Raw genomic sequence first — 13,377 nt, forward strand, 5'->3', positions numbered from 1 at the left:
ATTATTCCTGATTGGGAAACCTCATATATCTCAGTTTTACCAACCAAGACTAAAATGTTTTGCGCCACAAAAATATTCTAAATTCCTAGGAGGCCCTCCCGCACGCGCACGTTGCCAAGTCACAAGTCACGCGATTTTTCACACAAAATATGCGTGTGCATGGTGCGTGGGATTCGAACCCATGGCCTCAAGCCTCACGCATAGCTTCGTTATGATCTCACCTACACAGCACATCTGACTAAGTAGGAGATGCAATCCTTTTGTAGTGACTTGTGGAGGACCCTTTAGTCCCAGTTGATGTTACCAACCGGGACTAAAGGTGCCTCCACGGACTACAAAATTTAGACCCGGGACTAAAGCCTCTTAGTCCCGGATCAAAAACAATCTAGATTTTTGTTGAGGATGGAAGATCATTTTCCTACTAGTGGAACCATGCCCGCCAGATGGAGGACCGTCTAGTTTGGTTGCCTGGTCCACCCCTAGGGTCAGGCTCTGCTCGTGCAAAATCAACCCCCTCCCCCAGCCAGGCTCGGGGGAACGAGGGAATCAAGCGTTTCTGTGGAGCCTAGCTCATGCGGTGCAGCGTGTGCGCGCGAGCGGGTCCATGCGAGAGAGAAGCGGTGTGGGAAAAGCATGTTGGCAGGACAATCAATCACATTCACTATATAGCTATTTACGGTAAATAACATGCCAAGTTATGAACCACAAGCGCATGGATCATTGTAACTTTTCCCTTAGAATATTCCATCCAAGGTTTATCAATCTATGGATCGGCAACGAACTGACTAAGGTTCTCCATCTAGCTAAACGGATCTAATCCTATCATGAAGCACGAATTGCATATAAAGGTAAACCCAATCGTGAGATAAGTATTATAGACAGAGTAAACATATCACATCCATATATATGAAGTAACACAACCAAAGGTAGTATGAATCTATTGTTTTCTTGTTGTAGTTCTAGCCAAAGTGGTAACCAATCTATGTAGCACCTTGATAAAGAGTCATCTCTCAGAAAGGCGGTTCGGAAGTGGCCTACTTTCTTATGGTCACCACTGCGAGGTGCGTTTTAACGCCTCCGGTTTTCCAAAGCTTTACCTCAAACAACCATCAAGCGCTCTTACCCGAAGCTCTTCCTCCTGATAGCTATTGCAACGACTCCCACAATACTCGCCATTGATCCTACTCAACATTATGCAATCGTCTAACCTTTCCCCTCCCGCATCTGTCACCACACGAGGGTAATCACACCGACTTCCTACGCACTGCTAAGATGTAACTGCAAGACATAGACTAATCACCACGATTACATCTATTCCTACTAAGAACATATGCTAGCTAAACATATGAGAATAAGCATGCATCATAGTAGATCAAAGTAAGCACAAGATTAGATCGATATCACCATCGTGTATACATTGGTAGGTAGAAACAATCCTAGCGAAACATTATATCTAAAATATTATCAAACTAAGAGAGAAATCTATTAGGATTACTAAGACTTGTCAAAAAGGCAATGGAAAATAAATTTTGGAGAGAGAGAGGGATGAAAAACACGCATTTTAGATAAGTGGACATGTGCAGGTGGCAAATGAATGATCCCGAGGCACAGATGAAGTCCTTGTTATCGGATTGCACATGGTTGGAAAATGAGTATAGATCAATCCTTAATATTGAGAGCACTAGGAACTTTAATGAGGCTCAAAGAAGTGAGGAGCATTTTATTCTTCTTTTTCATTCCTTTTTCTTTTCTTTCTTCTTTCTTTCTTTCTTTTTCCTCATTTTTTTATTTTTGCTCCTCAGAACTTCTTGCAACATAGTACTTTACTCAACATAAGTCAAAGATATTGCGATGATTCTCCCCCATGCTTAGATGATGCTCATCCTCAAGCATGAAAGAGAAAGAAAGATAAACTGCTGATTTAAGTACCAAAAGTTTTGATCTTCCGCAAAAAATTATTTTATTCCTCTAAGGGGACTTTCATGCCAAATTTCAGAGGGAATAGAGGGGGAAACACCTCAGGCCGATCGGCCTGGCCCCTTCTGGCCTCTATGGATACCTCCGGGTCTTGATTTTCTTGAAAAGGCACCGATTAATCTTCTGAATCTTTATCGAAATATTTTTCCATACTCAATAATAGGTTGTGGTCAAGGAGGTAGTCACAAAAATAATATATTTGGGTTTAGGATGGATCCTAGCGAGGTTTGTGAGATTCCCAATGTAGAAATTCACAATGCTTGGACAGAAAGGTTAGCAATAAAAGTTTTATGCAAAGGAGATGGCCAGCTTCTAAGTCTCATACCATAAAAATCAATCTTAATCCAACTCATCAAAATATAAGTTTGCAATCTAAAGGTTTCATCATGAAAGATCATGCATGTATGTAGATAGCATATAAATCAATTTTAAATAAAAATAAATTAAGTTATCAGGTCATCAGAAAACTTAAATCAAAGAGCAACATAGAGTTTGTGGGTCTAGAATTTAGTTATTTAACCTCCACAATTAAAAGAGCTGGTATCTAATCCATTTAAGTTCATTAAACAGAGAGTAATTAGTCAAGTCATATACAACATTGTGTAGGTACAACAAAGCGACAACCTTCATCATTTTTCCATAAGCAAGATTATACCAAAATTATTAACATCATGGTATGCACAAGGTGATGGTGATCATGATTTATTGAAAACAAAAACTAGGTTGTACTCCTAGTAACCATGTTACTATAAGGAGAGATATACAAAGGTTGCATCGAGTCTATGGTTGAAGGCTTATATACATAGGCATTTAGAAAGATATGGACAAAGAGAAGGTTGAGGAAGAATTTACCATCCTTTCGATGCTTGTAATGAGGTGTAGCACAGCCTCCACCATGCTTAAGCATTGTGCTTAGCATGGAATAAGAAAAATGAACATCTTCTGACGACTGTGATCCTTGTATTCTTCGTCCGACAAGTCCTCCCCCATGCTTAGCATTGTGCTAGGCATGGAAGAAGAAGATGAAGCTTTTTGTGATTGTTGAAATCCTTGTTCTCAGCATCTGGAGCTTGTCTTTATGCTTCTTCACTTTTATTGCCTTTATTATCCTTCAATTTCTTCTCTTTTCATGAAAGCGCTTCATCATGCTTGAAAAATAATTCAAGTGCACATAATACCCCCGAGGTGATCGTTGGGAGTAGAAACAGTTTCTAACATACCAAAGACATGCCTAGGACCTTAACTTGTGGTAGCTAGTTCAGCAAAATAAACAAAAACCTAATGAGTGTACGTGTGTGCAAGTGTGAAAGCAAATGATAGATAGGAACATAAACAAAGATAATATTTGCACCAAGTTCTAAGCACCATGCTTACAACTAGGTTGCTGAAATTCTTCATAGCCATAGAAAAATTGTTAATCAAGGTCAAACACCATGTTTATCCCAAGATCAATAACTCTTTATAGCACAAGAAAAATAGAGCGCATTACAAAGCTTAAAAACCAACCAATGCAATATGGAGATGATATGAAAAGCTAGCAAGGTTTATTAAATTGAATGATGATGGTTTTAAACTAGGTATAAACACCATGTTTACACCTAATTTACCATGAAGAAAACTCTGCAGGGCATCAACACAATCATATAAAAGGCTCATCATAAAGTTTTAGGAGAAAGCCAAGCTAACATATGCATGAAGGAACAAATGCAAATGCAAATGCAAAAGGGTTAAAAAAACAGGGGTTAGCAAGGTCAAAAAGACTATCGATGTTGTTTTGCAATTAGTTGAGTCAAAAAGAATTTCTTAGAATGACAAAGCAAGGCTGACCACTTCACAAGAAGTCAAGCAATATCAAAACAAACTCATTCATGAAAAGCCCCAATAACAAAACTAACAAGGCTCAGGGTAGGTTTATAGGTTTCCTATATTTTTAGCTTGAAACAAGAATTTTGAAGAGAGAAATCAAGTATAGAAATTCTAACTAAGGGAGGTTTAAAAACAAAAAGGAAAGAAAGGTTTTTTTAATGAAAAGCAAAAACTTATGGTTTTAGGGTCGCTCTGGGTAAGGGTGTAGTGTAAATTATTGGGATTATGAAGAGTAGCTCTGGTAAAAGGCTTAGTCTAAATAGAGGCAAAAACAATTAAGGCTGATCTGAATGGTGCAACAAGCTGATCAACACAAGTTAATCCTACCTCTGTTGGCTCTGGTTTTCGACAGGGCCAATAGGAAGGCTTACGTGGAAAAAGATTTTGATTAAAACAACATGAAAATGCAATGCAACATGAGGTAGAAGAACAAAATGACATGACATGAAATGGAGGTGATCTAAAACAAAACAAAAGTTAGCCTAAATTAACTAGCCACAAGTTTAGAACCAAAGGGTGGTGCCATACTTCATATTTCTCTCTAAAAAAAACACAAATAAAATGACTCTAAACACTAAAAGCACACAAAAAGGATCCATAAGTTTTCCAAGATCAAATAAAAAAAGTGTTCTCTTAGTATTATTTAAAGCATACAACATGTTGTTGCAGAAATTGTTACTTGATGTTTTCGATTGAAGAGCACAATATATACTGTCATCTTAATAAAGAAAATAAATAAAAAGATGGGTTGCCTCCAGCAAAGCGCTTTAGTGATAGTCATATAGCTAGACTCCCCACCTCGATCATGTTCATGCGAAGCCATAGCCCTTTGTGTGAGAATCCAAAGTATCCATGCAGCTTGATGTTATCTTTTGTAATCCTTCATGGTTCGCTTCTAACATGTCCATGTATTGAATGTGCCCTACTTGTGTCTTCATGTGCCAATGCTCTGGAGGTTTTTATTTTGTTCTGAGCTTCTGAATTTGATCATGTGCACTTGATGAAAGCATTGCACAAGCTCCTCTTCATTGTTGTCATCCTCATCTCCTCTATATTGTTCTTATCGCCTTGTTGCTGCCTCTTCTTCATGGATTTTCCCTTGCGTCCAGAACAGAAAATAAACCGAAATATAGACCCATTGAAAATATTATGAAATTACCTTTTCAACGCGTGGTCTTTCATCTAAAACGAGTTTAAATGAGAGAGTTATTGCCTGTTTTATTTTAGCACCGCGCACTGTCCAGAACTAATTTCATGACGCGTGACCTTTGATGATTTGGCCATAACCGCTTGTAGGAATCTCCGATTTCCTTGATTCTTGATTCGTTGGAACATAGACTTCATGGGCTTCTGAATATCAAAAAATATTCTATTTTTTTATTTTGAGGTCGTGCGAAATCTTGATGACAACAGCAGCTTTTTGCGAATTGAGCCGGAGATGTTGATGATATTGATCTTGTAGTCTTTGGGGCATTATGTCGCACATCCTTTGTCTTCAAGGTCATCACCATTGCTGCACCAGAGAGTAGAATGGCAGCAATATTGCATTTTATCCATAATTCTTACTTTAGCCAAAGTGTCGGGATTAGAGGAGTGCTGCACCAGAGAGTAGAATGGTAGCAATAATGCATTTTCTCCATAGTTCTTACTTTAGCCAAAGTGTCGGGATTGGAGGAAGCTCCTGCACTTTGTGTCAACAATCTGAGCAGTTTTCTTCCTTGATCGCATCACTCCATTAGAAGCTCTTGAGCATCACACTGGAGAAGATTGGTAGTGTCATGTTGCTTGTAATCTTGTTGTCTCCAATCTTGATCAACTCCAAATCATCACCTTCTACGCAGATAGTGATGAGGACATCACATGCTCGGATACAACCATATTGGCATCTTTTGACTCCGATGTGAAATAATTCTTTATCATAATTATATGTGATACATTTGATGAATTGATGCTGCACCATGATGTGTATTCGTTGTCAATTTCAGAAATACATACATGGATCAAAAATAGTGTTAAACACACATGGAAGGCATGAAGGACTAAAGAAGTAGATTGGGGGCCAAGTCCAAGTATTCCTAACGTCCTCCACCAGGCCACCACGTCACTTTTGGCCCAAGGAAAGAAAGAGATCCAATCCAACACGTTTTGGTGCTCGATTCGGACTGCAGTTCTGGCCCAACTTGCAACGGCCGCTATGACCTCATCCGGACTCCGTTTTAGGTGTTCAAGTACTCCTTGGAATCCTTATGAAGTCTATTTTCATATGGATTGGGAATCATATCCATAACTTCTTTGAGTCGGCTGCAATAACCGAAATACTACTGAGAGGTTTTCTGTCCAGAGGTGCTGCGTCGCCTTATTTTGGCCCAATGGGCCGTGTATCAAGTTGGGTCCATTAGGGACATGTCCTAGGGTTGGAGCACGACCCCAACACCCCCCTGGTCGTCCTCCTAGGTATTAATAATGATTAAAGCCACCACGAACAGATTGGGTTTTGTTTTGATGTAAGTTTAGCCATTGCTACTTCCTTGTAGACGTGGGTGTCGACTAGACCATCCGTTCTACTCGATTCGGAACCCCAACTTTGTGAGTTCAGATTGGTTTCCATCTCTATATTTGCAATTGAGTTGCTTGTTATACTTGTTCTTGCTTGTTCTTCGATTGCTTGCAGGACGAGTGCCCTAGTGGCCGGGTGACGCGCTCCACAAGATCGCGGCAGCCATTGGAGGTGGTGTATCGATTGCTAAGGCGCAGCTTGGAAGGCTGTAGTCGGGTCGTGAACGTCGTCTCCATCCACCAATCGAGTTATCCCACGCCTCTCATCGAAAGATCGGGAATCAACCCTAGCGGGTGCATATCAGATAGACCCTCCAATCATCCCTCTTTTTGACATGGTTGCTTCCAACACCTGTTACTTGAACAAACAAATCTCCAAGAAACATTAGACTTAAAAATTAATTGACACAACGGCGTACCTTGTTTATCATTATTTGTATCATCTTCATTGATGTGGACTCAATAGCAGATGCTGGGCCACTAACAAAGTTAGCACCTACTGTCGGGGATAGATCCCCAGTACCCGCAAGGAAGGAAGAAGACGGACTCCTACTAGGATTCCCCTGTAATCCTACTAGGACTCATACCATGTAATCCTACTAGGAGTCCTCCTTGTAACTAACTAGTAATCCCGCCCCTAGAGTATATAAAGGAGGGCAGGGGTCCCTAAATCAGTAGACCAAGATCTCAGAGAACCATCATCAATAGCCTACAATCAGGCTACACAACACCCAAGCGCAGGGCACAATATACAAGACCCAAACAGGACATAGGGTATTACGCTACTCTGGCGGCCCGAACCTATGTAAATCTGTATCTTGTGTCCTTGCTTTTACTTCGAGTTCCAGATCCGGCGATCTCCCACCAACCAATCTACTACCTCGGGATACCCCTCCATAGGTTGTCGGGTATAAACACCGACACCTACTGCTAAAGACCTGAGATCGATGTTGTTATCATCTTATCAGAGTGAATTGAGACTTGAAAGTCCATGTTCGATCATCTGGCATCTAATATTTACTGCTTTCAAATATGCAGACAAAAAAAATAGGATATATACAATAGAAAAAATTAGGGGTAGTGCAAAAATTAGATAGATTGCCCCAAGGTTCGAGTTGCCGATCCCCGGCAACGCGCCTAAAAAGCTTGTTAACGGTAGTTAACATGACAAGTTGTGAACCGCAAGTGCACGGATCATCGTAGCTTTTCCTTTAGAGTATTCCATCCAAGATTTATCAATCTGTGGATCAGCAGCGAACTAACTAGGGTTCTCCATCTAGATAAATGGATCTAATCCTATCATGAAGCACGAATTGCATATAACGGTAAACCCAATCGTGAGATAAGTATTATAGATAGGGTAAACAGATTACATCCATATATATGAGGTAACACAACCAAAGGTAGCATGAGCCTATTATCTTCTTGTTGTAGTTCTAACCAAGCGGCCTACTTTCTTATGGTCACCACTGCAAGGTGCGTGTTAATGCCTTCGATTTCCCAAATCTTTACCTCAAACAACCATCAAGCGCTCTTACTCGAAGCTCTTCCTCCTGATAGCTGCTGAGATGACTCCCACAATACTTGCCATCAATCCTACTCAACATTATGCAATTGTCTGGCCTTTCCCCTCCCGCATGCTATCACCACACAAGGGTAATCACACCGACTTCCTACGCACTATTAAGATGTATCCGCAAGACATAGACTAATCACCACGATTATATCTATTCCTACTAAGAACATATGCTAGCTAAACATATGAGAATAAGCATGCATCATAGTAGATCAAAGTAAGCAAAAGATTAGATTGATATCACCATCATGTATACATAAGCCTTGATGATCACAAGGCTCGGCTCCAGAACTCCACCATGGCTTTGCCGCGCAGGGATGACCATGGCGGCTAGGGTCTAGCCTAAGCCATCTCCTAGACAACCTCAAAGACTTGCAGCAGCCCTCAGCACCCTTCAGTGTGTGTCCCTCTGTCCATCGACTTCTGGTGGATGGATCCCCGTGCTTGATGAAATATCAGAGTATTTATAGTCTGGAAGACCCGTGGCTGAAATTGGAAGGCAAGAGGGTGAGGAAACACCCTAGGTTGATCGGCCTAGATCAGCCTGGACCTTCCTTTCCTCATCTCACGCTCTGCTTTGTTCCCAAGTCTTCTGAGGTGCTCTGGTATCTTATTTTCACTTACATGTGGGCCTGGCATGTCAATAGCTTCGGGATGAGATTGATCTCCTATAACTTTCCAAATCTCCGCTTGATCCTCTTTGATCCCGAACTCATCTTGCCATATCTTTGCAAACTTAGCCCTTAAGTAATCTTGGAGTGCTTGCCAAAAATGAGCAACAAATGAGCTTAGAGGACCCTAGGCCAATCGGCCTGGGCTTCCATAGGCCGATCGGCCTAGGCCCTTTTTGGGCTCGTTAGCCTTCGTCTTTCTCTAGTTCGTCACATGTTCCGGGCTTTATCCAATTATGCTCCATTTAGTCCAATTTCCTGAAAAACAGAATATGCTCCAAAATACATTGCATATGCGAAAACGGGGTTATTTCAGGAGCCAGGTGGCAGGTTAGTATAATTATATGTATGAAAACACTACTTAAATGGCACTAAAAGTGTATCAATAACGAGCATCAACAATAGCCAGGCTAGGTTCAAATGGGTAACCAATCAATTGCATATGGATGGAACAAGCCTGGCCGATTGGAGCCTAGTTCATAGGTGCAAGCCAGGCTACGTAGGACCAACCAACCAATCGCGCCCTTGGCAACCCTGATTATTTGTAGTTGATTATCTGTTCCGAGTGTAAAATGACATGTGGCTGATGATAGCTCATTTGATTCATGAGTGTGAACAGAAGATGATTTTGACAATATTTTTGAAGTTTGTAAAATAAAAATTTTGATAAAATAATTAGTAATACATTCCAAGTCACTGAACTAGCTAAGACAATCGGGAGTAGTGTTTTACGCCACTTCAAGCAATATCCATTACTTTAAAAAATATACTACAACAAGTAATCACCCATGCAAAGCGGAGGCGACGGCACTGAACCCTAGCGCGAGCAAGAGGTGAATGGGAGGGAGATAGAGGGCATCGGTGCAAAAGCGAAGGGGATTTCTCGTACTGCAGGGTCGGGAGCGCGTTTCAGTCCAAGGCAAGTCACGGTGGGGGACGGGGCCACGCGGGACGGTACTGCGCGGTGACTGTGACCCATTCGGCAGGATTATTTGTGGTCTCCTGCCACAACATGTAGTAACCGCGGTCCCATTTTCTACCAACTCTAGGCTAATCCTAAAGCAATGCGCTAATAGATCTAAAATATCACTAACCAAGACATAAGGCTTATGCTAATTGCCTTAATCTTCCCTTGAGCACTTTGGTGGCTAGAGCATTCATGTATGTGTGGAAACAAGCCTATAGCTTCTTCAAACTCTAGCACATGTGCAAAGATCGGGTATTTATAGCAACGAACACATTTACTGTGGTCACCGGCTGATTCAGTGATGCACAAATGATCCATGCATTGAATCAGCATGTAACAGTTTGGGCACTAGCCATTGAGCCACTGACTCCTGAGCCCTGCTGATACCATATGATCCAGTGCCCTACCTTGGTTATCACCGCATCATCTAGTGATCCCAAGTGACGTTGCTTCTGGCATCGATCACCTATTGATCCGGTGTTATCTTCACTTGAGCACCGTATGATTTGGTGTTGCATTCATTTCTTCCAAGCCAATCTGGAGCCGAGTTGATCACACTGATTCATCCAATGCTCCCTCATTGCACACACCAAATCATCCAGTGATGCATGTTAACTTCAAACCAAGTTGATCACACCTATTCATCCTATGATCCCTTACTATGCATACCGAATCATCCGGTGATGCATACTAACTTCAAACCGAGAGTGATCAAACTGGCGCGTAGGATGGTCCGGTGACCCTTCATGGTTGACATCGTATGATTCGGTGCACATAGTGCACGCTTCCTTCCTTAGCCTTGTTGACACCGATTGATTCGGTGCTTCGCCATACATCACGGTAAGATCCGGTGATTACGACAGTGTACTATTTCAGCAGAATTCATTTGATGTCTCCGCGTGTCTTTGTCTTGGCTTCATTACCATCATTTGAATAACTTAGAAAAAGACTATCTAGATTTTTTTTATATGATTTGGATGTCATAGATTATTCTAAATCTTTCTTTTTATTATCATTTTCATGGCTTTGAAATTCATCCTTAAAACCTATAAAACACCTACAACGGTACACCTTGCTAACACATTAGTCCCAATGACTATATTGTCATTAATCATCAAAATCACTATAGTCTAGAGCCATTTTCCTTACAATCTTCCCCATTTTGGTAACTGATGACAATACAATCAAAGCAAGAGATAATATAGAAATTAAGTCTAACTACTTGGTTGGATGCAATGCAAGAGCAAGAACTCGTGAAAATTGAAAAAAATGTGATGGACAGCAATTGAAGGAAACCAACTCTTACCAATTGAATCAAAATCTCCCTCATGTGGTCATGATGGATATAAGGCTTCCCCTTACTCCAATGCCACTCTTTTCCCATTCTTGAACCAAATTCTTGCAATCTCTCCCTAGCTTGAAATCTACAATTTCCCCTATACTTGAGGTTCTTACTTTCTTACATGCTCTTCCTTAAGGGCGGCTCCCCCTTCAAGATTTACTTGCTTTGGTTGCTAAAATTATTCTCTTTTAGAATCAAACACCAAAAAAAGTTAACTCCATTTAAGGTTACAAAATTATTTGAGGTGAACTTCATTCCATAGCTCTGTAATTAATGGTGGTATTTTGCTCATTAACCAATACATAAATATCCCTGGAAAGAACTACTAAAATGGTAGATCCTGCCCCCAAACTTAATTTGTTTGCCTTTTCCCATTTGCCATCTATATCCCATTTTCTGCTACTCTGCTGCCTATATCACCCCTCTCCATAGAATCCATCGGAGCTCTTGGTAGCAAAAATATTAGGATTTCCTAGTGTTATATTTGCGATCTACTATTTGTTTCCATAACAGACGTTGCAGGCCCAAGTTAAAATCTGAGTTCTACGCACCTATACCCCACACACTCCTTTCTCATGTACAGAGAAGGCTGGTTTGCTATGTGAAAGTTTTATTTAAGACGTGCATAGCACATTTTTTATTAAGAAGAAGAGAATTACAATGATGCAACTTCAGAAAAGACCTCAAAGGGCTGAGTGACAAGAACCACCACCTGCGACCAACAACAGAAGCAAAACAATACTAAAAGGAAACCACAACACCACCACCATACTAAACGTGACCTAAGACAAATGAAATCTACAAGAGATAAGGACACCATGAACACACGCACATCACCGATAGCCTAACAACCCGGAGCCAGCGGAGGTAGAGCGAGAATCTCATGCAAGACGATACCTCCTAAGGGGAGAAGCGACACCAACGCCGCCATCGTTCGTCTGCCCACGGAGGAGCAAATCAAGTCTTTACTGGCAAAACCAAATGGATTTGGTGGCCGCAACAATGCCCCCAGCAAGGTGAGCTACGTTAAGGAACGCAACTATTGTTAGCACTGGCGAATGCCGGGCAAAGCTTTGGCTAAGGCCCCCAAAACCAACTCCACGCAGCCGACCGTCAAGGCCTGGATGAGAGGCAAATCGATGGGATGGCAGCGAGCAGTCCACGACAATGATGATGGGGAACATCTGTAGGTCAGCGACCGCCATCTCGACGACAACCATCGGCAGATAAGCGAGCGACCCACTGTGGTAGGGTGGGAGGCTCCAGCGGCAAGTGGGTCATCCACGGGCCATCCATGAAGAGCGACCGGAGCACGACCAGGGTGAGGTGGGGTGAAGGGAGGGAGGAAAGTAAGGGAAAGGTAGGGGGAAGGGGCTAGGATCACGCGTGGCAGGTAGGAGCCCAAGCCGGTGAAGAGCGACTAGCGACCATGGTACGGGCCTAGGGGACGTCTTCCACCGACGAGCACACCGTGCAGGTTGACTATGCCTACAAGCCTCGTCGCACCAGATCCAAGAGCGGAGCATGACCCCACCAAGGGCGCCGCCTCCACGCCCGCGTGCGGCCGCCCAGCAACCCCCGTGACCTCCACCAGCAGCGACCCCCGCGACCATCTAGCAACGCATCCAAGAAAAGCCCGAGCCTTGCGGAGGTGGCGCAACGGTGTATGGGTTCCCGAACCTGCAGCACGCCGCGCATGCGTCCCACAGCCAACCGCCGGCCCCAGGCATGGCCGCCGAGGAGGGGCAGGCAGTTCCCATGCCCGTTAGCCACCCTACGACGGCGGCGATGGCGGAGGGGGAGAGGGAGGCGAAGGTGAGGCCCCACCGGAATCCGACCACCGAGTGTCGCCCGTCGAAGCCTCGGCTCTGGCAGCGGCGAAGGTAGGGAGCAGGGATGGCGGACCTGGCCGTGGCCGCCCGAGCCACCACACCACCTGCGTCCTCCTCGTGTCACAGTGGCAGCGCCCCCACGCCGCCGCGCCGGCGGTGGCGGCTCCGGGTCAGCCTGCGCGACCGGGATCCGGAGGAGGTGTCCAGGCGGCGGCGGCGGCGGGCGGCGGGGTTGATGGCACGGCGGAGGGGGGGAGCGACGCTCCGAGCCCCGGCGATAGCGGCGGTAGCGACGAGATCTAGGGTTAGGGGTAGGATTCGGGAGAGACAGAGGTGGCCCTGCCGCCACTCTCCTCACCGCTCGTCGGACTTCCGGCTCGTGGCTCCGGCGGTGAAGCAGGGAGCGGTGGAGGCGGGCCTAGCGGCGGGGAGGTGCGGCGGCCATCCAAGTCGCCTGGCTCGAGCAACGCGGGGCGGGGTGAAGGTCACTCTTGCTATGTGAAAGTTTCTAAGCACGTATCTTGTTGCTAAAGCATTTGATCGAAAATCTCCATAAAGGCATTCTCCCATAAGTTGAAATGCAAGGCAAA

Source organism: Setaria italica, chromosome IV (genome assembly GCF_000263155.2).
Source record: "Setaria italica strain Yugu1 chromosome IV, Setaria_italica_v2.0, whole genome shotgun sequence".
NCBI classification, from domain to species: domain Eukaryota; kingdom Viridiplantae; phylum Streptophyta; class Magnoliopsida; order Poales; family Poaceae; genus Setaria; species Setaria italica.